The following is a 27,488-nucleotide window of genomic DNA, read 5'->3' on the forward strand; positions in this document are numbered from 1 at the left end:
ATCACAAAACACCACAAACTCTTGGAAAACTTTGAGAGAGTATACACACTTGTATAATTTCGGCCACACACAAGCTTACACACACTAGTTCACTAGTTACACTAGGCACCATTTCATGCTCCATAAGCATGCTTATATAGTGTACATGATTAGGGTGAAACCCTAATAACCCATGACCTTTCCTTTTCCAAGGATCCATGGGTTAAAAGCTCCATGGATCATCCATGGGATTCCATACAAGCCTAGCCCATTAACAAATGAGTGTTAGCCCACACCATATAAAACAAATAGCCCACAATCTAATTAGTCTTCCTTTTAATCTCTAAATTAATTCATATTTAATTTAAGACTAAGACTAATTAAATAAGATGACTTCATATTAATATATTATAACTTATAATATATTAATAATCATATGTGTATAACTCTCATAAAATTATCCATAAATAGTTTGGATGAGATGCAACCCAAATGGACAATGTCGGGTCGGGTCAAGTATATACCAAATAAGTTATGGACTTAGACACCTTATCCAACAGTACCCACCATGATGTCTCTGAAACACAGCACAAAAAAAATCAAAGACTCGCTCGAGTATTCTTGCACTTGACCACTCAACCCTACTTGTTCCTTAGTACCCTAAGGATTCTTACTTGGGCTGCTTACTAACCCGGTGTTTCCAGTAGTACGGGCCCTATACTACCTTCCACACCACATTAATATTCACTCCAAGTCCTCCACCTAGGATCCCAGATCGCAAGTACTCGATAACTTGAAAAAAGCAGGCTACCCTCCAGTAGACCTCTCATAAGCTCCTCTCTGCTACCTACTCATACTCGAAGTAATTCATAGTAGCAGTAACTCCTAGGCTAAGGCATCATAAATCAAGACACTCTAGTCCTAACTATGAATACCTAGCCTACTCTAGCATGCATAACACATCTCATAATATCTCATAACACACAACATAAGGTATTTTGGGAAATCATCGTTCGGGCGCTGGCTGATTGCACACACTGCTCCTTTCCACTCTTTGAAATCTTTTACTCTTTTTTTAAAAAAAATTGTTTCTTTTTGAAAACTTTTCTTAAATCCCCAGTTTGAGTTCAGATATACCCGAAGGTGTATTCGAATCCCTCAAACCAAGGCTCTGATACCAACTTGTAACGTCATAATTTTTCAAATAAAATTTTCATTTTTAATTTCATAAAACACATGTCATTTTATATAAAACACCATAATAGTCAACAAAGTTTTCAAAACATCATATCAAATCCAGGATCCATAATCATAGCTCCATGTCCAAAATGTGTGTACAATCACGCTGGCGCCTTCCCGTGATCCTCAGAAGTATCTGAAACACATAACACATAACATGGTAAGCACGAATGCTTAGGGAGTTCCCCAAAATACCACATGCATATAAATTAGCCACTCATGGCTAGGACTCTGTAAGACCTTCCAGTCAATGTGTCTTAGTGGGACCTTCTGGTCCTACAACTCTGGTAGACCTTCCGACCCTACCATGATTTTCCTTCCAGCCCAACTATGACTGCCTTCCGGCCATAACTCTGATTGCCTTCCGGCCATAACTCTGATTGCCTTCTGGCCTCAAACATACGGCATATACATATCACATAAATTCACATAACTCATATCAATACATAAGACCTTCCCATCACATATAAATTCCACTCTAAGTAATGTATAGTGAGAAGACTCACCTTGAACTATCTCGGAATAACCTCAGACTCAAATCTCCGGTCTAGCCTCCGTATAATACATAAACATAAATTATTGTTTAATAACAGCACTCATTAAGCTAGACCACCCCCACCCCCTTTTATGCTCTCTCTCAAAAGGGTAAAAGACCATTTTACCCCTTCATGAGTCCAAAAGTCCCTTTGTTTACCGAACCCTAAAATTCAACAAAAGTCAATGCTCGCGAGTATGCTCTGCGTACCAAATCCCTACGTTGGGCGTACTCGTCCTCTTCGCTGGTATCAGGTTGATCGAACCCTACGCCCTGCATACTGGGATTTACGCTCAGCGTACATCCCAGTTTCACTATTTTCCCACTTATGGTCTTAATTAGTTAAGACCTTGGCTCAAAATACAAATTTGGACCCCCTATAGTCTCATAGTCCATAAAGTCCAAGACTTTACGCCTTTGCATGGCTGGTTTGGCTTTAAAAACTCAAAACCTTCATGTATTTTCTTCCTTAAGCTCATATCTCATGCATGGCTAGTTCTTATTGACCAAGATTGGATTTTTATGACCTTATAACACGAAATACACTAGCAAGGGATAGATCTAGGTTCTTAGAGCTCCTCAACTCATAAATCCATCAACTTTTGGGACAAAAACCCTAAAACATCCCAAATAAGAACACACAACAGAAAATGAAGAAAGTTTGAAGCTTTATAACTCCAAAAGAAGCTTCTCACACTGCTAAGCTAGGATCCAAGTGCTTGGGCTCTTACTCCTTCTTCTCCAAAACTTCCTTTCCACTCTTAAGGCTCAAGAACACACCAACAAGCTCTCAAGGGCACTCTCTAGCTACAAGAACGATGATTAGGGTTTTGGATAGATAAGTCTTTAGAAATGGTGGCCAACAATGAGGCTATAATGTTCTTTAAATAGGGGACTTATTTAGAATTATGGTTTCATTATGGGCCTGGTACGCCCTGCATACCAGGCATCCTCTGCATCATTAATACACTCACGAGTACGCGCGACGTACTCCCTTTTACGCCCAATATACTTGATTATCACACAAACTACACAAGGGCTTAAAATGACAACATAAGGAAAGAAGAAGGGCCAATGAGATATACCTGATTTCAGGATGTTACATATGTTTTGAGTTGTAAATGCATGAGTTTTTTTATTAAGTATTAAGCTATTAAGACATGATTTATTCAGTTGTGAATTAAAGTTCTGAAATGTAAATTTTAACTTAATAATATGTTTGTGAAGTATAATTTTTTCGTATTAAAATTTGAAATTATTATATTAAGTTGTGATTTATTTTATTAAACCATGATTTGATTGTGTTAAGTTGTAGATTAAATGTATTAAACTGTAAATTGACTGTATTAAACTGTGAATGGACTGTATTAAGTTGTGAATTGATTGTATTAAACTATGATTTTTTTTTATAATTCATTATAGCCTTCTAAAATATGAGATAAAAGTATCATTATATACAGATCTCATTTAACCTAATTTCGAATAAAAAATTTAAGATTTAAGTTGTGAAATTTTTTGTAAATAAACTTTGACAGAAGCATTAGCCTATAGATCTAAAAGTATATATATGTAAATTTTAAGTTGAGAGCATAGTTGTGAATGTATAATTTTTGTGCATTAAATTGTTAATATTTTAGACTAAGCTGTGAATTTTATGTACTGAACTCTGAATTGATTTTATTAAGCTGTAAAATTTTAATGAATTAAGTGTTAAAATATGACTGATTTATGTATGAATGTTTGTTTTAATTTGCTTGTGAATATATTTATTTTTTTGTATTGTATAAATATGGAAGACTATATTAGTTTTTATAATTATTTTGCATTAAATTCAAGATGAGTGAATTCGTAGGTTTTATTAGACTGCGACTATAGTATTTAAGATGTTAATGCATGACTTTATTTATAGACTTGATTTGGAAAAAATGATAGTTGCGATGTTGCTACACGTGTTTTGTGGCAGCGTGTGATGGTGGTGGTAGAGTTTGTGTTTTTTACTTGTTTTAATTAGTAAATTATTGTAAAATAGTTTATATTAAGTTGTGATGTTTTCGCAATAAACTGTAAATATACTGTATAAATTTTTATTCTATATCAGTTTTGTGTTAAAATATAAGAGCATAGATAGATGAAAATATTAAGCTGTAAAAATTACATTTTTGCTCTTTTTGTATCAGTTTATGTAATAAATGGTAAATATATGGATGAATATATATATATATATATATATATATATATATATATATATATATATATATATAATTGCAAGAATGATCCCTGTGGTTAGGTCGAAATTGCCACTTTGGGCCAAACAGGTTTCGACTAGTATTTACGGTCCAAAGGTTTTCATTTTCTTGCCACTTTGGTCAAATTTACTTTAAAGTTTTTTGTAATGACAATTTTTCCCTTGGATTTTGTTTGTTCAGTTTATTTATTTATATAAATACTTTTATAATTTAAGAAAAATAAAAAAGAAAATACATATCTCTTTCTTTCTTTCTTTATCTCTCTCTCTCTCACTCACACTCTCTTTCTCTCTCTCTCTCTCTCTCTCTCTCTCTCTCTCTTTCTCTCTCTTTTCTCTTTCTCTCTCTCTCACTCACTCACCCACTCACTCACTCTTTCTCTTTCTCTTTCTTTCTTTCTCTCTCTCTCTCTCTCTCTCTCTCTTACGTGATTGTGTTCTTACCCAAAATACACACATACACACACTAATGGAACTCCACTACTCCATCAACCATCTTGATGAAGCACATGTTATTACCAAAGAAGACAAGTTCATCCTTACCAATCGCCGCCCACAGCCACCGAATTGCCACCCACAACCACCAGTAAGGTAGCGTCACTGGAAACCGCTCACAACTCCTCCCTTATGTTCTTGATTTCTAGTTGATCACCCTCTTTCACGTCACTATAAACCACCCTTTCGCCATCTCCCCATCTCTTTCCTTCATGCCTATCTCTCTTCCGTAATCAAACCTAAATTTCGATTTTGACCTAGATTTCTTCACCTTCATCTATAAAATCAAACCCAAATTTCTATTTTGGAAGCTCTTACCTCCCTGCTCTCCCTCTCATTGAGTTCGTTGGAACAACAAGAAATGAAGCAGCAGAAGCCGATAGAGCAACCCCTGCCACCACCGACGCTGCTATTATGGAACCATCGTTGTTGATTGTTGCTGTGGAACGAATCAGCAGAAGCTGCCAGATCTTTCTTCATATTCTTCATATCCTTTATATTCGGTTTCGAATTTTGCAATATTGATAATTAGGGTTTCGTGTTGTTCTATTTCAGATTCAGGTTGTTCGGGTTCAGTGTAAATGATGGTAGGGGAAAGGAAGAAAGGTGCTAGGAAGACCGACGATTTTTTTGGAGAGTGAATTTTCCTTCGAGGTAAGGGTCTGGGTTTTGACAAGATGTTTGTAATTTGAAGAATTGATGATTTGGATCGGTGATTGATTCATCTTTTTCTGCTTCAACTTGTAGGGTTTCTGACTTTGAGTTATTTTGTTCTTGTTCTTAGGGGAAACGGATGAAGATGGAAGTGGGTTTTAATTTGGAGGAAAAATAGCAGAGACTCTGATGTGTTTTTGATGGAGAGCTCATTGAGGAAGATGATGGAAGAGAGGGTATGTTAGTTGTTATCTTGAGAGACAGAGAGAGAGAGAAATATTTTCTTTTATTTTTATTTTTTATATTTTTTTAGTTATAAAATAATTAAATAACAAAGAGAAAAACAAAAAACAAATGGAAAAGGGCAAATCCGTCATTTTTAGATTTATTAAACTGTTTTGGACCAAAACCGCAACAAAATGATAACTTTTGGACTATTGGTGCTAGTCCAAACCTGTTTGGTCCGAAGTAGCATTTTTGGACATACCACAGGGACCATTCTTGCAATTTTGTCATATATATATATATATATATATATATATATACATATATATATATATATATATATATATATATATATATATATATATATATATATATATATATATATATATATATATATAGGAGGATTTAATTGAGAAAAAAAGGTTGAGAATGGAGGAATCATTCTCACCAAAACATGTTTCCTTAAACTATGCTAAGCATTACGTTATTATATACAAAAACATAGTTTTTTCGTTTTTTTTTTATTTTTTATTTTTAAGAAACTATTTTTATCGAAAAATGATTTTAAATATACCAAAATTCATGTTTTTTTATTCTCTACTAATAGACATCCATATTGATATAGTTTTAAGATAAAATAAAAAATTTAGTTTTTTTATATTTTCAGCTATCGTTATTCATAAGCGAATAAAAATGAATCAGGTTTTTACTACAGTACATTCATTATTCACTTATGAATAAAAACTATGATTATTATTTTTTTTACAATTTAAGTATCATTCATAGATGAATATAACATATACTAAACATAATATATTCATATTTAAATATTAGACGATGCACTCACTTGTGAATATTACATAGTATATTCACTTGTAAATGTTAGATGATATACTCACTTATGAATATTAGATTATATTTTCATATGTGAATATTATATAGTATTACATGGTATATCACATCAGAATAGTACATAGTATATTCACTTGTGAATATTAGATCGTATATGCACTTATGAATAATAGTTGGTATATTCATATGTGAATATTATACAATATATTCATCTATGAATATTACAAGGTGTTTTCAGAAATCTATATAATTTTATATATTATTTACATATGAATAACATACAGACTTGCATATTTGTTTTGTATTTTAATAATCACATGTTGGTTCAGGTGAGAAAACATATTCATATGTGAATATAATGTGATAATTTAGTTTATGCATTTCATCAAACAGTTGGAGTACATACAAGTTAACTTTTTTTAAAATGTGATAAATATGATACTTTGACTATTTAAATTTTACAAAATAGTAGATTGGTAGAGAAATATATGAAAACTTTCAAACAAAAAATGATTTGACCTTTTTCTAACCTTAATTTCGATGTTTTATTTGATGAACGATGTTGAATGAATGATATGAATTGAATTTTTTGTTGATTATCGATGAGGTTGTTCTAATGATGTTGGGAGTATAATTAATCGTAGATGTTGAAGATATGTTCGTATTCAAGCAGAATTGAAGGTGGATTGAAAGAGAAAAAAACGAATGAATTTCAACTGTTATCTAATTCTCCACACTTACGTATTTGTGATTGAAGGCTATTATATCATATTTACAAGTTTAACACAGTGTCCTTTATGTTTAAAGGCTAATTAAATGAGTGGCTGAGAATGATTCTCCCCATTTTCAACATTTTTTATTTTCTCAATTGAACTTACCTCTCTCTCTCTCTCTCTCTATATATATATATATATATATATATATATATATATATATATATATATATATATATATATATATATATATATATATATATATATATATATAGGGCTATGTTATTTTGTTTTTTACATTTATTGTGTGTTAGAATTCACCAATAGAAATTTAGTAAATTAAATAATTATTTAATTAAATAAATATAGATATTAAATAATTTCCATAATTTTATGTATATTAAATGATATCCATAATTATAATTCTCTTTTTATGGAAACTAATTAAATCCGTTATTAATGTTAGCAATAACATTTTTTCATAATGAAATTGAATCTAGATTTTTATATATGAGTTCGTATTTTGTTTCAGGACTTACTCACTTAAAATATACTAAAGTTGCATAGAATATGAAGAACGAGAGTGTATTCTAGTAGAATACACTCTCATTCTGCTCGATTACACTCTCATTCTCCTAGATATGAATTTATTCTGAAAGAATATTATTGTTGATATTAATAACGAATTTAATTGGTTTCCATTAAAAACGAGTTATAAGTATGGATAGCATTTAATATATATATATATATATATATATATATATATATATATATATATATATATATGGGTAAAGTGAATATACCTAACAACCTTATATAAGCTTAGATACCTAACCACATTATACTATGTAATTTTATATCATATTTGCATTGTAATCACCCAAAGTTCTTAAAATTCAACCTTATAACTTGATTGCTTCCAAAATCTTTGGACTTTCACCATTATCTTCTTTCAAATGACGTCTTTTTATTGGAGACCCCTGGTGGGCTTCGTATACTACCGTTACAAATCAAATGGTGTAGGAGGAATATAATGGTGAATGTCTAAAAATCTTGGAAGTAAATCAAGTTAAGGGTTGAAGTTTAAGAACCTTAGACGATTGTAATGGAAATATAATGCAAAACAATGTAGTATAATGTGGTTAGGTACCTAAGCTTATATAAGGTTGTTAGGTATATATTCACTTTACCCTATAAATATATATATATATATATATATATATATATATATATATATATATATATATATATATATATATATATATATATATAATTAATACTAAATTCTATTGGTGGATTTTAGCAAATAATAGATATGAAATATATATATATATATATATATATATATATATATATATATATATATATATATATATATATATATATATATATATATATATATATATATATATATATTCCGTTTCCTTTGCCAATCTTTGCTATAAATGCTAGTAACGATCCTTCCCTAGTCTCTTCCCTTTCTCTATCTCCTCTTCCCCACATCCTTTATCTCCATCTCCATTCTTTGTTCTTGTGGAAGTCTGTTTCCTTTAAATTCAAGCTTAGCAAAAGCCTGTCTTTAAGATCAAATATTCTTGGTCTCTTGTCTTTCAATTCCCCAACTACAATCTGTGGTTTTGCAAGCCCCTCTTGTTCTTTTCATCTTTCGGACTTCCTTGGGCTTTTTTTTTTGCCAAGATTCATGTTTAATTTATTCTCCTTAATGTTTGAAATACATGTCTCAAATTCTTAGTGAACTGTTTACTTCAGGGTGTATGATCAATTCCACTTATTGGCGCAGAACCCATCTTGTTCAATCTTTCTCAGTTGTCTTCCTCTACTGGTTTTATTACATTTCATGATTCTTCCTCTATAAACTAACCCCTATATAAATCTATCGTTCTATATATATCTATCTATATTTAGATCTATAAGTAATCAAATAATTAAACTAAAGCTTAATTACCATCTGGGTCTTGTCATCTCTCTCTCAAAATCTTGAGTTTCAAGTTTCTTGATTAAAGTTTCCACTTTTAGTAATTTTCATGGCTTCCTCTAGTGGCACGACGACGTCGTCTGGTGGTTCAGATCTTCAAGGAGAAATGGATCAAAGGAAAAGGAGAAGAATGATTTCTAACAGAGAATCAGCAAGAAGATCGAGGATGAGGAAGCAAAAGCACATGGACGATTTGATGACTCAGCTGAGTCAACTCAGGAAGGAGAATAACCAGGTAATGTCTAGTATCAGTATGTTCACACATCATTTTATGAGTGTGGAGGCTGAGAACTCGGTGCTGAGAGCTCAGGTGGCGGAGCTCAGCCATCGGCTTCACTCTCTCAATGAGATTATTGCCGTCATGAAACAACCAATCGACGCCGGAAGTGGGTTTGCGGAGGAACAGTACGTCGGAAGTGACACTGAGTTCGGCGACGAGTTTATCAACAACTCACTGAGTTTCCTTTACGCGTGTCAACCTATCTTGGCTTCTGCTGACATGATTATGTACTGAGTTGAAAGAAGCTTAGGAGGAAGGGATAAAGTTGTCACTTTCTAAATTTATAAGGTCAAGGTGGTAATTTTAGCATGAAATTCGGAAACATCATTGATGGAATTGATTGAATGATGGGATCAAAATATTGGCATTTATAGGGGGTAGGGGGAGGGGGTATGTGTATGTAATCATTAGGATGTTGATGTTTGATTTGTAAGTTTGTATCTCTAATGTATGAGATTGATAATGATATAATTAAGTTCTATATAATGTGTAGTCGGTTGTTGTTATTCAGATAATTTTTATTTTTCTGATGTACGATATTTTATATATTTGTACTCGAAGCATTAAGCATGCATATGTGGGAATTTTGAACTACGTGTTTTTAATTGATTTCCATATAATTTAGTTAAATCAATTCATTACTTATGATTGAAACATCCAATGACGAAAGAATAACACACATGTTGTCTCTAATACATGTGTAGTTTTTATGTAATACTCAAGTCTTCAATTTTATAAACTCTATAAAATTATTTGTTCATATCATGTTGAATTTAGAAAAAATATCTATTTATCATGAAATCAAGCTTGAATATTTCATTGATTCCGTTTGGAATCGAGTATTGCAGATTGTCAAAAAGCTGATAAATTATTATAAATTCTTCAATTTATCTCGAATTATATAGAGTATTACAACACAAATTTGTCCCCTTGTGATCTTATGCCCTTATGGTCATGATGATCTTATTATTAGTAGTATTTTGTTTAAGTTATATTCTTAATTGGTGCAATTTTCATTGGGTGATTCTTTCAATATAAAACACAGAGCTAAAATATACTGAATTACCAATAAATAAATCACTAACATTAGGCGGTGTATTTTTCGAAAAGAGTTATTCCTGTAATTCTAAAAAAAAAAAAGGAAAAAAACTCTTATAATTATTTGATTATTTTCAGGTACTTTTGATTTTATTTTAAGACGTTGGTTTTTTTATATAATTTTACTTTAGCTGAGTTTTTAAATAGTTTTATTTTAATCTAAATTTGTAAGAGGTCACGCTCTATTGAATTACTTAAAACTAACTATAACAACTTTATGTCATTAAAATCAATATATATATATATATATATATATATATATATATATATATATATATATATATATATATATATATATATATATATATATATATATATATATATATATATATATATATATATAGGGCATAGGAAATATGTGGCTGTTATGTATTTAATATTAGGTATAGAACCATCATAAACTATATAGGTTTAACAAAATGCAATCAAATCTCTCTACCATCTTTTTTGTATCCTATATAAGACTAGATGAGACGCTTAGTACATATTTTTATGGAGTTTTAAATATTTAATTTTGCACCAAAAACCATGTATAAGATTACATTATCAACTATACCTATAAGTCTTCATATCAAAATTTAATATAGAAAATTATAGTGAAAGATTGAAATTGTTCATTAAAAACTCATTATAATAATTCTCATAACACATCAAAAAGAACCATGCAAATTTACATATGGTAGGTGTTAAAGAAAACTATGAAGCCTACTAGAGGTCTAATATAAGCAACACATTCTGAATGCATAGATGTTGGGGATAAATTATGAAATTAAAAATAATATGACATCAAAGGCAATAGGAAGAAGCTAAAAATGAAAAAAAAAAAAAAAAAAAAAAAAGAGTTTTTATAATCAAAATGAAGTCTATTTTGATGGTTCTATACCTAATATTACATACATGATAGCCACATATTCACTTTTCCCATATATATATATATATATATATATATATATATATATATATATATATATATATATATATATATATATATATATATATATATATATATATATATCAATTAATTAATTAATTAACTAACGTATTTAGCACATGAAATCAGGTTGCCCGTGCAAGAAGCATGACACAAAGCCATGTGAAGAGGATCATTAAGGAATCATTAGATTCCGTTTCTACCCCTAATTTTACCCTTTAGTTAAAGAAATAATAATAACAAAATGGCCTTCCGTTTAGCAGTACCAAGTTGTTTGTTAACAAATATTGAAATATGTTTTATTTTATTTTATTTTATTTTTTGAACTTTTTTTTGGTTAAGGGTTAAGTCCTGCTATGGAAAAAAAAAGTAATTTAGTACGTGTTAATTAACGGTTAAAAAAATTGTTACATAATTACTATAAACTCGGTTTCACACCTACATCAAAATGGTAAACCATAACATTACAAAAATATAGATGATTATTATATATATAGATTTTTTTTTTGGAATCAGACAAATAGACATAAAAATCAATCCTTTAAGGGGGCGTTTGTTTCGCAGAATGTTTTTTGAAGGAATGAAATTTGTCCAAAGAATTGGAATCCAAAGGAATTAGAATTTGAATGTGATAGAAGTTGAAATGCATTTGGAGGACAATGAATGAAATCTGTTTTTTAATTTGCTAATTTTACAAAGAAATTAGAAAACAAATTTTATAATATGACAGAAATACCATTTATATTTTTTAATAAACAAGACAAAGTTTTATTTAATTACAACATCTTTTATTAAACTATTCTATAAAATATAAATTAAAAAAATAAATAACATTTCGTTGAACACAATTAAATAATAAAAATATTTTTTAAATTGAAATAAAATTATTATATATCATAATATAAAGCAACAAATCATTTATTATATAATAAATATAAAATACGTAGATGATATTTGTTACCAAAATCTTACATAGGAGGATAATTGTGCGATCCAAAAAAGAAAATATAATAAAATAAGCAGTTGAATGTAAATTCTTGATGCATGGGGAATGAATTGAAAATCTTTCATATAGGGAATTATAAAGTAATTATGGAAATTATATTCCATGCCTTTTGTATACCAAACACATTTTGTATTGGATTTTAGTTTATAATTCCTTAGGAATCCAACGAAACAAACGACCCCTAAGTCTCTTTTGTCACATATAGTTATATGTTTTAATCATTTTATTGACATAAATATCATTAATTAAATTATTTATCGTTTTAATTTGATATTCCGATTCTAGGTGAACAAACTGTTTTAATATTTAGCCTTTAAATGAGAATTTATGGTGATTCGTGAAATTAAGAATTATAGGGGGTTAGTTGTGAAAATTGAAATATAGATTTATAAGATGGACGCATGCATATGAACCATGTAACTCAGGGGTCTAATTTGGATTCAGTTCATTTCTAGCAATCGTGAGTCCAATATAAACAAATCTTATTATTCAATTAAATAGTGATATGTTAATATATTAATATGATACATGTCTTCATTAATATATTAATATGATACATATCTTCATTAATCTTTCTGCTTATAGTTTCTCCAAATCCAAAAACTCACACCAAAATTAAAATTTACAAAAATTTACATTTTAAAAGTAATCCAAAAACACACACCAAAATTAAAATTTACAAAAATTTACATTTTAAAAAATGGGCTAAAAATTAAAAAATGACTATTAACAGGCACCGCCATTTTGTTGTATGGTAATCAAAGTTAAATGATAATATATTTAAGTTATGTTTTTTATTATAATGTAGACCTTGATCACATGCAAAAATTGCCCAGACATAAGAAAAAGAGCAACTTGGTACTCCTTGCAAGCTTTTGCTCCATGTGGGAATCTTTTTTAATGCCAAATAATTCACAAACATCAAACGAAAGTTGATTTATTTGTCATGCATTAAAAATTGCACATTCTTTCGTAAAAGGAGTCTAGCTCCTTGACATTCCATAGGAAATCATTGTGCATTATAGCAAATCATTGACATATCAGTAACAATAATGTTGTGAGATGGTTTGTATCTTTTGCAATAATGGTTGTATATTGCTCCAACAAAGAAGGCCTAGTGGTTTCCTTGGAAGGAAGTGTCAAATGTGACTACTAGTTGTACATTGTTTTTCCTAGGGATGAGCATCGGAACCGGGTACCCGCTTTTGGAACCGGAACCGCCTTAGGCGGTTCCGGTTCCGGTTCCTAAAGTTATGGAACCGCCTTAAGCGGTTCCGGTTTCAGTTTTCATTTTTTCGGAACCGCTACCTGCTGGGTACCCGTCGGAACCGGTTTATATATATATATATATATATATATATATATATATATATATATATATATATATATATATATATATATATATATATATATATATATATAAAATTTCATATAAAGGTGTGTTACTGAGACCAGTTTTGGAATATATTGGTCCGATTTTGTCTGTCTTTGAATTGATTTGATTTGGATCGAACTAAATTGCGGTTTTATCGAAAAAAGTTAACAAAATTAATGCGATCGGGTTACCCGCTCCCGGAACCAGAACCGCCGGTTCCGGGACTGGTTCCAAACATTTAAGAACCGCCTAGAGCGGTTCCGGTTCCGGTTCTAACTTTCTCGGAACCGCCGGTTCCGGTTCTCGCCATATGAGGTGGGTACCCGCCTACGCTCATCCCTAGTTTTTCCTAATGTGTCGGATGGAGGTACAAAACATGAAAACACTGTTACAAATTCACTAATCGCACCAGAAAAAGGTATAGCTTTATAATGTGAATCACAAAATAAGAAATTGGTACTCGTTATACATTTTTATCATAAGAGAACCATTTTTTTTAGAGCAAATAATCGAAAAAATGACATTATAGTACATTAAAGTTTCGTTATTTATCCGATTTGGTAACTAAAGTTATTTTTGTGCAATAAACCACTAAACTCGTATTTGACCTATCAATTAAGCCATTTTTTCCAATTTTAAAAAGTTTACGGGTCATTTTAATTACATATCATTTAATATTTACTTTTGGAGAGAAAAATATTTCACCTCATCTCTACTCTTTCTAATAAACTTATATATTTGGTCCTTCCATGACCCACCACCATACACCCATTCCTTCACACTGACTTTCATCATCTCTTTCTTCTTTGTGAGCTACTAAGCCTCAAGCCCTTCCCATCTCCATCGCTGACAACTCAATCCACATGAACTTCATTCGTCTAGCAATCAGTGCTGAAAATTTTTGAGGAAACAGAAAAGATAATCACACGATTGAGTTTTGGAGGAATGTAATCTTCTCATCAAATTCAATCATTCATGTATAGGATTCGAGAATATTATATTGTTCTCTATTGTTGGTCACAAATTCTTCTTCTTCATCTAACATCGATAACCCATTATAGTTACGAGTACAAATTTAGTCACTCCGAAATCTTGTGGCCCAAATAGCTTCAATTTCAACACGAGTCTTCTTCACGAAGTAGATTTAAAGATTTAAATACTTGCTCTCCATGTGGATTCAACTATATAAATGGATTGTTCACCTCTAGTTCATGTACTCAAAACGACGATAGAGTATGCGCTTCATGTTCCTTTCGTCAAAACAGTTCTTGTTAGGCAATCTATAACCTGAAGCCTCATCAACATTCAAATCATCGGTTACATCAATTATGCAAAATTGATAATCATAATTGGTTCATACATTTTTGGATTCTTGTTAATTTTAATCCACTTATGTATACTTCTTTATTTCCTCCTTGAAATAGGGTAAACAAAAGAAGCAATTTTCAGGAGAGAAATAATTCAACGCACCGGTATCATACAATTGTCGGTCTCCTTTGTACCATGTCCAGGTCCAACTCAAGTTTTCTGCCTTTCAAAGCTCAAGCCTCAAAAACACCACAAGTGACCATTTTTAGGTGGCTTCCCACAGTTGAACTGACCGATTCGGTTAAAACTCAGGATTGAAGCTGTAAAAGCTCTCGCATTTCTCAACACTTAAGAGGGTGTTTGGCTTAGCTTCTCAAAGCCTAAAAGTCCTTTTTGGAAAAGTTACAAAAAGTCAGGATTTCATGACTTTTCCAAAAAGTTGATTTTCCTTGTATAAAAACTCCAAAAGTAGCTTTTTAAAACTAGTTTACCAAACATCTTTTGCCTTTTTTTTCTTTTTCAAAAAGGACTTTTGGCTGTAAAAACCTAAATCAACTATGACAGGTCATCGTGACATGAAAAGTTCGAATATTCTCATAGATTATGATTGGGGTTGTATAGCTAGGTTCATTAGAACAAGATGATTAAAAACATAGAGACTGCTTCAACATCGGAGGCGTGGAACACACAAATGAGTAGGATTTAGTTAAATCTGAAAAGAAATTGAGAGAAGGAGTTGTGAGTAAATAGTTATTGTAGCGGACTTGAATTTTGGAGGTTAGACAGTAAGAGATTGCTTGTAGTTTTTTGGTGGGGAGAATTTCCGATGAACACATCGGAGGAAAAAAAAAGGAACGATTGTCTTGGGAAGAGAAAAAGATAACAGGGGTATGGAGGTAACATGTTAAGGAAAGAAGAAAGAGAAGGAGATGAGTTGGGATCTTCCCATGCACATCACACACATCATAGTACCAAACAACAAAGAAAAATTAATTACTAATGCCATATCAGATTTTGTTATCGGGTAACCTGTTAATTTTTCGTAAAATGGCTTAATTGAAAGGTCAAATATGAGTTTAATGGTCTATTGTGCAAAAAAGAAAATTTGAATGACCAAATAGGACAGATAACTAAATTTTAATGTGCTATAGTGATTTCATGCAAATAATTGCCAAATCAAGAGTAATAATGCTAAAATCAATGTTTACATAATGCATCTGAGATTGTACAACTTTATATATTGATTTTAAGCCAAGAAAAGGTATAACATTTTCATTTGAGGGATGTGCAAAAAAACATTACGAGAGTAGCCATTAACTTGGTTCTAGGATGACCATTTTTCTTAGAAATAGTTGGGTAGGAATTTTACCAATACATGAGAGACAATGTCTTCAAAACCTAAGAAGAAATATTAATTCTTCTATGAGCAAGATTTTTTTTTTCGACTCTGAAAAAACCCTAACCTGGGCATCGTTAACTTTTGTTGACTCTAATAAATGTTCATGTTGGCATGGCCGGTCCAAACTGATTTGAGGTCCGAGGCGAAATAAAATGTAAGGCCCTTTTCAATAATTAAAAATTGGTAAATAAATTTAAACCCGTGACATTAGTAGTCACATTCTTGTTATTTTCATTCCTATTAGTACAGTTAACATTAAAAGCAATGGTGATTCCAACATTTTCTTTTGTTGGGGGCACTTTTGAATAGTTTCAAAAACATAAAGGGATTTTTAAATAAATTTTAAAATACTAGAGGTATTTACATGTAATTTATTTTAGCCATTAGGGGCATGTTCCCCCGACACCCGAAACCTTGGATCCGCCAATGATTAGAAGTATCAACATTTTTCATAAATTTATCCTCATATCCCTTTCAAGATGGTATCCGTGGTTTTGGATATTTTTTTTTTCTTATTTTACTTGCAAATACAAGTTTAAGCAACATTTTGCTATTTTAAACTTAAATTAAACAATAATAATGAGAAATAAGAATGTTACGACATTAAAAATCACAACAATTTTAAACTTTTCAAAACAACCCAAAATCATAACTGTTTACAAAATCATTATTTCCAAACTGTTTTTCAATATGAGAGTATTCCAAAATTATAAGTCCATGAAACAGGAGGATGTGTACGATCACTCTTTCGCCTTCCCACGATTATCAGAAGTACCTGAAACATTAAACTAAAACTGTAAGCCAAAGCTTAGCGAGTTACCACAAAGTACTACCACACAAAACATATCAAACAAGCAAGTGACGATCCACAACCTTCCTGGTTGGATTAACCCTGGCCCACAACCTTACGGTCGGAATGCCCTAGTTCTGTTGACTTACATCACAAAGTAGTACAGTCTCAACACCACCATACTATGTCGACATGTATATAACAAATAACATATATCTAAAAACAGATAATGGTATTATCAGTTAGCAGATTGGCAGGCATATCTACATATACTACTGCATGCTAACATCCTATATACTAGGATACCAATCTTACAACTCTTTATCACATAATCACATACTATCATATCACACGATATCCAATCCAATGGGTCGGCCTTGGTGCCTTTGACCCACAAGTATAATATGGAAGGCTCACCTCTAAATCTTAACAATAGTTGATGATGCTGAATGTTCATCTTTGGATCATAATTCCACTGAATCCACATCTTGTAGTTTTGTTTATTCTCATTTTTCTAGAAATAAAAAGAAATACTTTTTTAAGTTAAATGAAAATGATTCCACTCCAAGGAAACCTAAGTTGTTTGAAAACCGAAAATCTTACTCTAAAAGAAAAACTTATTTTTGGATTAGGAAGTGTTATAGATACGGTGATCCCTCTTATAAGGCTGATAAATGTACTTTTTGGGGAAAACAAAAAAGATAAGAATATATCTTGATTGCAAAAAAAAATGTTTCAAGGAAGAAAATTCCTTGATTTGTCTTCTTGTGCAATAGTATAACATTTTTTTGGATCTACTAAAACTTCCATTGTTAAACCTATTTCAAAATGGGTCAATAAAGTGTTCTAATTGTGTATGAGTGATGCAGGTTCAAGAGCATATTAGGTATCTCAATAGTTGATGCTCTTGACATATGACATGATTTAAGTCTCTCTTGGAGGATTATCTGAGGAAAGATGGCCATGTAGTTACATACAAAGACAATGGAAAAGGAAAAAAAAGGTTTCGGAACCATGAAGTGCTAGTAATTTCAATTATCAAATGTGTCTTATGTAAAATGGTTGAAGCATAACCTCATATGTATTAGTCATATATATGATGTTGATTATGAAGTTCACTTCAAAAAGAATGAAGGAAAGCTTATTGATTTCAACAGTGTTATTGTTCTATCAACTAATCGTCGAAGTGATATCTACATTTTACATATGTTTTCTATTGATAACTTTCTTAGGCCTTGTTTCTTCCCTCATTCTCAATCTCATCTGAATTGGTTATGGCACAAGAGACTCTCTCTCCTTAATTTTAAAATAATATAAAAGATCTCTAATGATCAGCTTGTAAGAGGGCTACCTAAGATGAAGTTCTTTAAGGATAAATTTTGCGTTGCATGTGAAAAAGGAAAACATACCAAACCTGAGATGAAGTTCTTCAATGATAAACATCAACAATAGTTGTTGATGTTCATCTATTTCTGATCCATTTCATTTATTGCACATGGATATTTTTGGATCTGTTCCAATTGAATTTTGCGCTGACAAGAAGTACTCATTAGTTATTTTTGATGAGTTTTCTAGGTTTACTTGGGTTATCTTTTTACAAAACAAAAGAGAGGTTCTTGATGAGATCATCTCACTAATAAAAAAAAAAGTGAAGTTCTATATGATCTGAAAGTCAAGCAACTTAGAAGTGATCATGTCATTGAGTTTCAAAATGAATCTCTTGAAAGTTTTTGTGAAGAGAAAGGAATCATTCAAAACTTCTCACTTGTTAGAAATCCTCAACAAAATGGAGTTGTTGGGCGTTGAAATCGTACTATGATAGAAGCTGCAAGAACAATGGTTATTAATGTTGGTCTTTCTCTCTCATTTTGGGTTGAAGCTGTTAATACTGTCTGTTATACCAAAAATTGTTCAATAATTGTATAAAGGCATGGAAAAACTTATTAGGACATGATTAAAGGTAGAAATCCTGACATTTCTTATTTTCATGTGTTTGGTTGTATTTTTTTACTTTGAATAATAAGTATCAACTATTAAAGTTTCCAACAAAAGTAGAAGAAGATATTTTCTTATGGTATTCAAATATTTCAAAGGCATTTATGGTATTTAATTTGAAAATGCAGATTATTGAAGATTCTATTCATGTAAAGTTCGATGAGGATTCATACTCAAAAGACTCTATTTTTCATCATGGATCAATTTTAGATGAGATCATCTTCTCAAAAGCTTCTCCTGAATCGTATTATCCGTGGATTCTTCTTCTGTTGTTCCAACTTTATCGTCATCTCACGTCCACCCTTCTACTCCAAGTCATTATTATGATGTTATCATTGATGATGATGATTATCCTAACACTAAAGTTCTTAATATTCATAATGAGGATCCAACCACTTCTTCTAATCAAATTTCTCTCCATGATGTTTGTTATCATCCTCTCTCACAAGTAATTGAAGATCCTAGAGTTGTAGTTCATACCCATCGTCAAGCATCATCAAATTTCTGGATGCTTGTTAATTTTGTTTCTCTCATATATCAAACCTAAAAAGGTAAATGATGTTTTGGATGATGCTCACTGGATTAGAGTGATGCATGATGAGTTACATGAATTCAAAAGGCATAATGTCTGGAATCTTGTTCTTCGTCCACGAGGGAAAATGATTTTTGGTACACGTTGGGTGTTTCTTAACAAGATGGATGAAGATGGAATAATCACAAGAAACCATCTATACTTGTTGTTCAGGGTTTTACTCAACTGGAAGTACTGGATTATGATGAAACTTTTTCCCCTATTGCATAGCTTGAAGTCATTAGGATCTTCCGGGACTATGTGTCTTTTATGAATTTTAAAGAGTTTTGTATGGATATTAAAACATCATTTTTATATGGAGATCTCGATCAAGAAGTTTTTCTTAAACAATCTCATGGTTTTGAAAGCTATGAATTTCTTGATCATGTATATAGGTTGGATAAAGCAGTCTATGGTCTAAAATAAGTTCTCAGGGTATCGTATGATACCATGGTGATATATCTTCTTCAAAATGGGTACAAAATACGGTGATTTTTATAACACCATGTTCATCAAGGAATCATGAACTGATCGTATTCTTGCTCAAGTGTATGTCGACGATATCATTTTTAGATCTACAAATGAAGATTTAAGAAAGGAATTCGTTGATGTTATGTCTAAAAAGTTTGAAATGAGTATGATGGGTGAATTGACCTTCTTTTTAGGTATTCATGTCAAGCAGCTACCCAAAGGAATCTTAATTAATCAAAGTAAATATGTTTTAAAGATGTTGAAAAAAAATTCATTCCCTAACTGTAAGGCTATAAAGACTCCGATGTCAGCTTCTGTGAAAATTTCCACTGATTCAGATGTCCCTGATGTTAACCGCACTTCATACATAGGAATTGTTGGTTCTCTACTTTATCTCACTTCAAGTCGCCCCGATATTATGTTTGCTACAAGCATGTGTGCCCTTTTTCAAGCTAAACCAAAAGAGTCACATCTTCTCACTATCAAATGTATCTTTTGATTAAGCATACTGTAAATATTTGTTGGGTTATGAGCATTCTAACACTCCTAAGTGTAGATGCAACCCTAAATACCTTGGATCTATGTTTTCTCTATTATACATGCAAATATGAACATCCAAGGTATTATCCTAATCTAGCATACAAAACTATCAATATAACAAGATAGAATACATACCTCTTTGATGTAGAATGTCTTCATGAAGCTTGAGTGCCTAGTGCCCCAAGTGTGACACCTCAAATGGTTCACACAACACCAAATACACTTGGAATAACTTGAGAGAATTCTACACTTCATGAAATCGGCTAGCCCTCTCTAGAATAATACTAGTGCCGATTTTGTCAAGAATAATATCTTTATATAGTGTTACAATTAGGGCAAACCCTAATTGTCATGACTTTCCATTTCCTTGGATCCATGGGTTCAAATACACCATGGAGCATCATATGGGTTTTGGCCCAACTAGATAATCCATGGAGCATTAGCCCACTATACAAGTATGGATGATTTACACAATCAACCCATATATTTAATTAGTCTTCTTTTGATCACTTAATTAATCCTAGATTAATTCTTGATCAATACTAATTAAATAATCTTATTATTCTTATTATTAATATACTAGAACTTATAATATATTAATAACCGTAAGTGTCTTATTTCTCTCATTATAGTCTATCCAAGTGCATGATGCCATGCAACCCAAATGGACCATACCGGGTCGGGTCAAGTCTTACCAATTATAGTTATGGACTTAGACATTAATCCAACAGTTTCCCACTTGGATAAGTCTAAAACTATTATTGCGTATGACTTCAGGAACCAACTGGAAATCGTAGCTCTCAAAAGCTTCTGTCAAACTCTGACCTTGTAGATGAACTCTGACCTTTGTCAATGACTTGTCCATTAGATAAGGGATCATATATTCCTCCATTCTAGATATCATATGGACTGAGACATGAATTATAATCATTCTCTCTGTCCATTTGTTGTTTCCCGATTTCCGATTTATGACGACTGACTAATTGAACAAATCAAATCAGTCCTGGCCCGGCTGAGCACTTCCATTTGTCATCATCAAATCATCGAGGGGCCCACAGATATCGCTTTTATCCCGAAGGTAAAAGGAATGGATAAACTTCGACTCATATGGCTTGTTCTACTACTTGTTGAATCATACACAAAGACACGTTTTATAGCACCGAGTTACCAAATGTGGTTTCGTGCAATCAATGTACTATCAACTCACAGTAACAACTCATATCTCTAGGTTTGAAGAATATAAGATATTATCGTCTCATGATCACTCGTGATAAAATCCATGAAGTGATTCCAATGAGCACGGGTTGAATCCAATACTCAGAACTTATGAGCATTCATGAGTGTTGTAGCTCTTTGTCCAACACCTTAGACCTCTACAAGCCAACCCATGACAGTCTTAATTCATATCTACTTCTAACATATGACCGACTGTGGATGGTTTGAATAACTTAGTCATTCCGAAAGAATAACCTAGTTTATTCGGGAAGTCAAAACATGCAAAGTGAAACACAATAATAATTGAATCCAATATGGTATCAAAACCTATGAACATAAATAAAACACCTTTTATTTATCACCATATGATTACACATTATTCATTGTATACTGTTTCAGCTATCAACTTTATTCTTGAAATTAAAACAATAGTTGTCCCATGCTCCAAGCATGTACACTATGTTTTCTAAACACTAGTCATGTTATACACCAAGTATGCATACTATGTTTGTCTATGATCTTTACTTTGTGAACTAGATCAATTGAACATAACTTCAATGATTCTCTTTTCACACTCCCAAATCCTTACTGCAAATGCATGAATTCCAAATTCATGTCATTTACTGAAATCTGTTAGATTCTAAACTTATATGCATTGATCCTCTTGTAACGATTATGCACAAATTCACAAAGACTTGGCAACAATCATTACAGAGTATTCCAAAGGATATCAGCTCCTTAGAAACATCCTTCTTGCATTAAGTTTCCTAATCTTAAACAGATTGAAAATTCTAACTTTGAAACATTTCCAGATTCATTTTGACTATCACTTCTGAACAAGAGTTGCCTCCATACAGATTATGTCAATATGGTCCTTCCAGAATTATTACTATACTTCCAACTGTCCTTGAGCAACCAATCTTTGGTAAGCCTTAGATTGTCCTCGACAATTGTTTAATCCTTTTAGTCATATCAAGTTCTAAACCTTTTCCCATCTTATTGCCCCAGGCATTTGGAAAATTTTAGAAATGATGAATATAGCACATGTAATCGATCCTATATCCGAAGCATATGGGACACGATTCATGATGTCTCACATAAAGACTAAACCAGTCTTTTGCTATAACATTTCCATTTCTATTTGCCAAGTTCTCATAATTCAGATTATGAAAAGGGATGCCGTAATCATAATTGAATTTAAGAACGCAAATAATGGACCCATATACAGAATTTCCTTATGTTGAGCCATTCCAACATGAAATTCATATATATTTCCTTGACTAAATGATTAAAGCCTCACAATCTAAGCTTATAGATTTGAGATGAAGTATAATTTCCTCTCCCTTGATTATAGCAAAACAACTTTTTCCCAATTGAAATCTTTTGTTTTCTATAATTAACATTGCTAACTTGCAATATTTATCATAATTATCATGCTCCCACTAACATGATGATTATTAGCATAACACTTATGCTCCCACTAGCTTTGACATGTACTCAGAAATCAGCTGTACTTCTAGAAATCAATACTTTATTGACTTTCTTACCAAAGTTCAGATTTCCTATACTGGATTGTTTTGATAGAACTTTATCAAAATCATAGACCTTCCCTTAGATAGCACACTTGTGTGTCTAAACAATTATGAAGAGGGATGCCGTAATCATAATGGTTAGACCTTTTTGCCACTTCCCACAAGTCCAGGTTAGTGTGCCGGTAAACCACACACGCTCCACTAACGACTTGAGAATGCAAATATCACAACTGTTATCTAACTAAAATCTACTTAGTGAAAGTGTTTCCTCACCATCATTTTCATGAATCGGAGAGAAACCTTATGACACTTAGATTTAATGGTGTATGTGTTCTTATCCATGTGAATTGTCAAAATCATACTCACAAGACAAGGATAATGACAAATCCAAACTCATATGGACTGAACTTAATCTTAATTTCTTGCCACCTGGTAGCTCAAGGGCCTACCATTGCTTCCAAGTTGTTGTGCAACCAATTGAGAACTCTAAGAACTCAACTTTAACTGGAATGGGCACAGACTATGTCAACACGATAGGTTATAAACCTCAAGTTGTGTGCTAGTGAAGAACTTTAGGTTTTATTCTTGATTAGTTCTTGAGACTTTCAAGACCTTTAAGACTCCCACTGTCCTCTTGACCTATAAGACTCTCTTGTCAGATATTCGAGGGATAGTGCGGATTCTTTATCAAGATAAACACTTCACATAGTTGGCCTAAGTTGGTCTTTGTTTTATCCAAAACATCACAACTTACCAATTTCAAATGTACAAGAGTAGGAAACTTTTACTCTTACATTTGACAAGTGTTTTAAACCTTCTTTAAGACATGTCACTCAAATTACAATATTGGAGTATGACTCTAAGACTTGTATTGGAACGAAGTATGACTCATCTTCTTGATTTAACCATTTCAACAATTCATGTTCCTCTTCTTAGTCATAAGAATGCACTAAGATTTCCTTAGAGAACTAATTGTGCTATGGTTTCTTAATCATTAAGATGATCACAAAAAACCGATACTAAAGTACTCTCCCATCTTTTCCGATTTGAGGAACTTTTATCCTGCTGCCTAATTTGATTCTTCTTATTCGCTCTGCCATACATTGGAACCTTTTCTAATGTCTCAGAGTTACACTTAAGCTTGTAAGTATAATCATATTTACTGAGCTTTAGTAAACTATGATGAATAGCCTTATATCTTTTGTGGTGGACTTAATCAGTGCACATGATTATGTACTCGATCCCTTAGTCCATTACTTGACTCACACATCCATGTGAACAAGTAATTAGTCTTAATTTTCCAATACTTGAAAGTTCTCATTCATCATGCTATACAACTTGCATGATTCCAAGTCCCGGTCCAATTGAGACTTTGGATGATGAGAATCTTTCCTTATTTGGTAAATTTAGACATTACCACAAATGAAGGAATCAATTTCATATTTCCACTCTTGCTATTAATGGAATCATATAAGCAACAATTTTTCCTCAAATGCCATTGTAAGGATATTTTAAAATAAATAAAATCAAAAATTTTCTTTTATTTTAAAACTATGCGGAAAAACTTATCCTTACAATCCATATGAAAACTTGTTGTTATCTATTCCTAAGCAATACTTCATAACTCCTAAGAAGTAGCTCAAGAATCCGATCTTCAAACTACGCGATAGAAATCCATCTATGCGATCAGATTCAGCATATTCTTTCTTTAAGTTCCTTTACTTTTCTTTAATTCTTAAAACATTACCATGTGACCCAGTCACATCATGTATCAGGAATCTCATAATAGAAACCTAACAGAGTTAGATTAGTGGATTTTACCTGAAGTAGAGTCAACCTTATTTACTTTAACATCCTTAGGTAAATTTGGCAGCTTCGCAACTAATGACCCTTTCTTTGGCAATATAAACATATGGACCCTTTGATAATGGTACACGGGACTATTACAGACTTAGCCTTTTCTCTTTACCATTTGGTCAACCTAGTTGACTATGGTCAATCCCTTTCCTTGGGACGAGAATGCTTTTTCTGTATTTCATGTGTCACTATTGTCAATGTCCATCAAGTTTTGAGGAAGTTGATCTTAAAAATTAAATAAGATCATTAAGGGTCTTGTCATAGTCTGTTTCATAGGTGTTCCAAAAGAACTCACTATGTGACTTAGAAAGTAGTTGAACCTACAACTTTCTCAAGACTTTGACACCCAACTCTCCCAACTTGTCAATATGTGACTACATCTCCAAGATGTGATCACACCTAGACCTTGCCTTGCCAATAGGGCTTGAGTGACCTTAAACTTTTCAAGAACTTGTGGGTTAGGGAGAATAATCGGAGGAAGTGAAAGAAGTATGATTTCCAAGGGACATCATCTTCATTTAGGAAAGCTTGTTTCAAGAGATTTGGGAAGATCATAAATGTCTAAACCAAACATGTTATGGGAGATATTCAAGATAGTTGATTTATCGTCCTTAATATGACACCCAATATGAAATATTAAGGCTAGGACCCAACAAACTATTTTATAACTTAGAAGAGGTATGCCGTAATCCAAGCTATAAAATATTTGAAGGTAGGTGAATGACGATTCACCAATTTCCACCAAGATAAACGAAATGTATTATTAGGTTTTAATTGGTTTTGAAACTCCTAGATCTTTTGAGATTCATTGAACTATTCAATGGCATGTTTCAATCTCGAGTGTTCCCTTCAGGTTTTGTGACTGGGATGCCGAGGATCACAAAACAAGGTGTGAAGTAACCATGCAAATTACTTGGTACCCGTAAGTGTTTACCCCTCAATCGATGTGCCGGTTAACCACACACGCTCCATCGATACTATGATAAACATTAAGTTACCCTTTGCCTACCTTGTTAAATACGAGTTAGTGTGCCGGTTAACCACACACGCTCCACTAACCGACTTTAAACAAAGTGCAAAGTGTAATTTCATGGATTAGCACCTTATTCACATTTTCCTAAGTAACTAAGATTGGGTATTTTTAAGAGTTTAGTTACTTAGTATTTATCATTAATACTTTTAATGAAGGGAGAATTATAGTCCTGTCAAACCCGTTCGGCTAACGACCCTCCACCAGTCAAGCAAGCGGTGGGTGAGAGTGGACACCCATTAAGTTGCCATTTTATAGGCAACAACCTTATACCTACCTTATAGACCGGCTTCGTGAATGAGGCGTACTAGCGGTAAGACCGACTTTACTCTTATACATATATATATATTATTAACTTATAATATTATAAAGTATAAGGGTTGAATTTTAACTTTTAAAATTCTAAGGGCTAACTTGGAATTAAAGTATTCATATGAGAAAACTTTACAAATTCCAAAACTTGAGGGCAAGTTTTGAAACAATTCAAAACTAATTAATTCCATAACTTATGTATTTAAAGTAGTTTTAATCCAAAAACTCTTCAAGTTCCATAACTTGAGGACAAATTATGGAAGACTTTAAACTAATAAAGAATTAACTTTTCTTTATTTTATAACTTATGGAATTAATTAAGGTTAATTTTTTTTTTATTATTATTATGTTATTTAATGAAGAGACTCTTGGTCCTCCATAACTTGAGGACAAATTATGGAGTCATAACTCTAATTAATTAGAACTAGACTCTTCATTTTGTAACCTTTGCCAACTTTTATGAGTTTTATGAAACTTAAATGTGACTTTTCATATAACTTGAGGACAAGTTACAAAAACACATTTTAGAATCAACTCTTAGATTAATTTGGATTGAAAACAACTTTTCCACTCAACTTTTCTATTAATCTAAGCAACTCATAAGAACAAGATAATTCAAATCAAACTTTTTCATGTAATTAGTCTAAACTTTAAACTAATACAAAACATGAATCTATTGACAATTATCTTTGAAATTGGATTAGCATGAACATTACCACATCAAAAACAAGTGTATAAGTTCAAAAACATCTTAGGGTAATGTTCCTAGTCCAATTCCAGCCAAAAAGGTCGAATTTATGCTATCTGGGGGTCCAACTCGTCGAGTGCACTAACCAACTCGGCGA

At 31.9% G+C, this 27,488-nt stretch overlaps 1 pseudogene; it reads left to right on the forward strand.

The window, feature by feature from the left end:
• Positions 1-8,374: 8,374 nt before the first annotated feature.
• Positions 8,375-9,818, forward strand: LOC145005708 (bZIP transcription factor 44 pseudogene; annotated as a pseudogene).
• The last annotated feature ends 17,670 nt before the right edge of the window (positions 9,819-27,488 follow it).

Source organism: Lactuca saligna, chromosome 7 (assembly GCF_052625555.1).
Source record: "Lactuca saligna cultivar CGN05327 chromosome 7, ASM5262555v1, whole genome shotgun sequence".
NCBI classification, from domain to species: Eukaryota; Viridiplantae; Streptophyta; class Magnoliopsida; order Asterales; family Asteraceae; genus Lactuca; species Lactuca saligna.